The sequence below is a fragment of the Portunus trituberculatus genome, chromosome 43 (assembly GCF_017591435.1).
Source record: "Portunus trituberculatus isolate SZX2019 chromosome 43, ASM1759143v1, whole genome shotgun sequence".
Classification (NCBI taxonomy): Eukaryota; Metazoa; Arthropoda; class Malacostraca; order Decapoda; family Portunidae; genus Portunus; species Portunus trituberculatus.
Window position 1 is genome coordinate 21089190 of NC_059297.1, and position 5067 is coordinate 21094256.

At 44.1% G+C, this 5067-nt stretch overlaps 1 protein-coding gene across 1 annotated transcript in view; it reads right to left on the reverse strand.

Moving 5' to 3' along the window:
* Window positions 1-4742, reverse strand: part of LOC123518342 — a 49835-nt gene extending 45093 nt beyond the window's left edge. The window contains exons 1-2 of the mRNA XM_045279106.1: window positions 4717-4742; window positions 1383-1439 (exon numbers count right to left, since the gene is read on the reverse strand). The gene's annotated coding sequence lies outside the window, so the exon portion shown is untranslated. The remainder of the gene's footprint in view (window positions 1-1382; window positions 1440-4716) is intronic.
* Window positions 4743-5067: the final 325 nt, after the last annotated feature.

The following is a 5067-nucleotide window of genomic DNA, read 5'->3' on the forward strand; positions in this document are numbered from 1 at the left end:
TTTCAAAGGTACTGCAAATTTACTTCAACTCTTACTTAAACCAATATTTGATCGCAAAATACCAAATTATTTCTATTCAGATAAGCCGGCACTTAGTAATTATATAAGGGTTTCAGCAGAAATACAAAGTCAGTTTGCTGTTGTTCTTTTCAAAGCAACAAAACAAGAGGGAAGTATGTCGACCGATCAGCCAGCGAGTGTCAATTAGTGCGGTACTACGCTGCCCGCGAGCTGAGATGGTAACATTTCTGTGACGGACTTGGAACAAAACAGAGGATTGGAAAAGTTCATATTCCTACTACAGAGGATTAAAAGTCATCTGATGCTCACACAATAATGGTAAATACCGGACCAATTACTAATAGTAAGGCAATGAGGAACTTAATACAAGAAATATACATGAGAAGAATTCGCATTACTATTATTCAAAACCAGAAAAAAACGACATAAAGGAATGAATACCTATCAGTACACATTCACATCAAAGGCAATACAGACTTAAACTCTAACTTTATCCATATGTAGAGAGGAAGTCAGAATCATGACTACATAGTAACTGTAGTCTTTATACAAAGCTCTGGTTCTTCACACAAATTACGATTTACCTAAACGATTTTCAAAGAGTGCTGGATTCCGACCATGCGGAACCCTATTATCATTATCATTTTATGATAATTGTTATCATTATTACCATCATTATTAAATATTGTTATTATTATCATCGCTATTGTGTACACATGAGAATCCAAATATTGGAAAATGGTAAAAGACACACCTAGAAGGAAAGTAAAGTAGTTCGTATCTTGAAAAATAGTATTCTCCAAGATATCCTCCATTGCTGGTTTCATTTTTCCATTGATCAATATTATTACCATTGTTATTATCATTATTATCTTTAGTGTCGTATTAATTCATCTTTATCACTACTGCTGCTGCTGCAGCTACTATTACTTGTTGTACTGTCAATTCTACAAATGGTACTGCTATTACTGCTAATGCAGCTACTTCTACTTGATCAATAAAATTTTTGTAACTGGTTATAAATCAAATCACGCGTAAACTTACCACAGCTGCATGCCACAACAATTACCACCGCGTCGCAACACGGGGGGAATTACCGCACGTGATGAGGCATGTAATTGGGAAGGGGAGGACACACTAACATGACTAATGATGATGATGATGATGATGATAATAATAATAATAATAATAATAATAATAATAATAATAATAATAATAATATTAATAATGATGATAGTATCAACAAGAATAACAATCATCCGATGGTCAGGCATGCATCGGCCAGACAGGTTGAAGCTTGTTCTTGTGATGCTGGGGGGGGGTTAATGGAAGCCAAGCCTTCTGTGTGTGTTCCGTCTTACCTGGAGGATGGCTGGAAGCGCGGGACAAGGCAGCCACGCCCACCAACACCCACGAGTCTGAAACAATAGAGCCACAATAGTACCGAACATTTTATATACCTCAGCACTGTCACTACATTTCCACAGACTTCTACCAAACGCTGGGTATCGTGTTACTCTCTTGGGAGGAAGTATGCGGGAGATCGGCACATGTTTGTTTGGTGAATACAATTATCATGTCATTGTGTGTTTGGTCCTGTTCGCGGCACGACAGAGCAGGGACAAAATAGGTAGAGGAGAGAGTCGTGGCGCTGGATTGCCGACTAGCCAGGTTGGGTTGCTGCCGTTGCTGCTGCGGCCGCCGCCGCCGCCCCGGGATATGCGTCGGGGCGGCCGGCCAGGAATAATGAATTGCACCAGCCTGCATACCTGATCGCTGCATAATTAATGAGGTCCCGTGAAACCCAATACCCAGCGGGGACAGCCTGTGGCCCTCTTTGACCCTAACTCCCGGATTGCAAGCGCTCATAAAAGAATGTATCATGATCTAATACTTTATTCTAAATTACAAAGATGCATTGATACGACATGACCTTCTTGATGAAAAACAAAAGACGTCACAGAAAACGGCCATGAACAAAGGACTGTGGAGGTGGTAGTGGTGTTGGTGGAGATGGCATGTTGGCCGTGACGTCACAAACACGCACATGTCGACACTGAGAGCAGAAGAGGAGCACATTGCGTTATCTCATTATTACTTCAAAATGAATCGCGCCTTGTCCATCCCAGAAAGCAACCATTTTGAAATAATCCCGCGAGATGGTAAAGGCTTCTCCAAGGCTGTTACCTGTTTGCAGAGTGAGTGAAGAGTCCGAAGAGATATCAACAGGTAGCACAACACATTTCCCTCATCGTGATAAACCTTCAGATGCTACACAGGTTAAATTCAGAGAGCTAACTTCTATTGAGTATTCAGAATGTTTGACAACTAAATTCTGAGGCACTAAGCAAAAGAGAGTTGGTGTGGCTGACATGTGAGAAGCGAAAGTCTGTGGGAAGGTCTGAAACAAAGAGTCAACTTTATTCAGGTATCCAGTTACAGCGAGGAGCGGCGTGCAGGGAGCGTGTAGGTCATGAATAATCAGAGGTTATTCATTCTAAGGGGGAAAGAGCGTGCTGGCTGAGTGAGAAAAGGTTGAGCTGAGAAAAGGTTGGTCTGAAAAAGCAATTGGTCTCTATTGCGACAGAGTACAAAGCTGGATGACGAGTGTTAGAATGGTGGCATGGGCAGCAGTGTTACAGGACAATGAAGGTACTGGTTTCCACGATGACTGAATGCACTTTATTGCGATATGAACTTGAAATGGAAGTAATGAAAAGGATAAATGTTTCCCTTCGCAACTAATATAAAAGAAAAAATAGACGGTTGAGTGGAAAAAAAAATTAGGTCTGACTATCAGATAAACTTTCCTTATCCACGTACAGTGGATTTGTAAGGAACAAACGTTAGTACTGGGAAGCATGAAACAAGCAGTTACTTTCCCAGGCAGGAATGTCTACGGGACGACTCGCTGATCAAAACCCGTGGCAAGGTTTCTTCAGACTCGCTCGTCGGGATGACGGAGCAAGGAAAGAAGGACGACGACTTGACGCTCAGAGAGTCTAGCAGCATTCTTTACCTCAGACGCAGAGAGTGACGCCTGTCTAGCTACTTAAAAAGAAATCAAGAACAAGGTTGTGCAATGCTTCGAACATTGAGACATTAAAAGATGTTATTATCTTGAGTAAGGAGAAAATCTGCGGCAATGATGGGCTCTTTCTGTCAGAGAGAGAGAGAGAGAGAGAGAGAGAGAGAGAGAGAGAGAGAGAGAGAGAGGAGCCACGCATACATCAAATACTAAATCAGGTAACATGCGACGAAAACGGGCTGCTGGTGTAACTGGAGCCTGACACCGCGACGAGCGGGCGGGTGAGGAGTGGCGAGCTCAATTAGGTATCATTATCCTGATGGCACTCTCGTTCACATTTCCTAACAATGACTAATGAACGTTGCTTTGCCTTCAGCCCCAGATGGACTTTGGTGAGATGATGCAAGTAAGTTAAGTCATCAGCCGACGGCAAGGTGTGTTACAGACTGGGAAGTAGTGTTCTAGGTTTTGGGTGGGTAAATGTTAATGACAGGATGAATGCTGCATGGTAGAGGATGAGTGTTGTAGATTGGAAATGAGTGTTGCAAGCTGAGGATTAATGTTACAGACTGAGGAGTATTGCAGACTGTTGATAAGCATTTCAGGCTAAAAATTAACATTTCAGGTTGTGGTAACTGTTACAGGCTGAGAATGAGAGTTCTAGGCTGTGAGTAACCGCTACAGGCTGCATGGAAATGAGTGTTGCAGGCTTTGGATGATTGTTATAAGCTAAGGACAAATGTTGCAAACTATTGAGGAGTGTTGCAAGCTAGGATGAGTATTGCAGGTTAGCAAGAAGTGCCACTTGATGGTAAGTTGCAGTTGAAAAATAAGTGCTGCATGCTAGAGCTAAGCGTTACAGGCTGTGGGAGAGTATCAAGGAGAAGCTTGATCTAACTTCTGTTGATATGAGCAGTGTTACAAGTTCATTCGTTTATGGTCAATGTCAGTATCAATGTTACAAAAGTAAAGTCTTGTATGGACGTACAAGACAAAGAAAGCTTAAAAAAAAAAAACCTAGCAGAAAATTTATGTAAAGCTGAGCTGTGCACCACGCTCACCAATCCAAGACGGTTATGGACTTCGCAGCCAAGCAAGGGATGGTGGAACTTATACCCCAGCGTGTGGCGGCCGAGATGTTAAATCACCTACTATAGTGACCACAGGGGGCAGCAACTGGTTTCTGACGAGAATCTAGGGTGAGCCCGGCTTGGGATCGGACAGACGACGGCAACATTGTATGGGTGGCGGACAATGGGATACTTTAATTCTAGCATCCATCTCGGCGTGATCCTTACCTCCGTCAGTGACAACTTCAAAATATTACAGAAAACTAATTGAAAACTTGAGCATTAATTTCCTTAGAGGACAAGAGTGCCGTGGAATGTAGCTACGATATACACGAACCTTTGTAAGAGGATCATCGAACGAAAGGACTTGACTCCTGCACCCACTACGGGCCTCCCTCTGAAGTGTTCTGAAGTGGGCAGGACGTGAAGTGGTGGACGTGTTACCTGCTCCTCGCCTTCGCCCCCCGCCGACATAGAACGCGGTTGGGATTAATCGCACTCTGCACTGACCTATCACCTGACACAGCCTAACTCCTCACGATGACCTGACCTCGGCCTCACACATCATCGGTCTAAGGTAATACGAACAATACTTACGAGTAGCGAGAAGGTAGAGCGGGGCAGGCTGGGAGCGGCAAAGGTTCCCGCCTAGTCACTGGGGGTCACAGCCTCGGACTGCCGCTCGCTTGCTTCCCTCACTCTCTCACCTCCATCCAAGACCCGACCCCATCTAGCGGCCGCTCCGTGCACTAGCCTGTCACCGCCTCCCTCATTATCCTCTCGCACAATTATAGCTGGAAACTGAGTATCCGGAACTGATCGTGACTTACCCTAATACTAGCTCCTGTCGATGAATATGTGAGAAAAGTGGAATAATCGTGTGGAAATGTGAGAGGTGAGAGTGGGAGGGCGCGCAGGCTGGGGGCGGTGGGCGGGCCGCGACTCTCC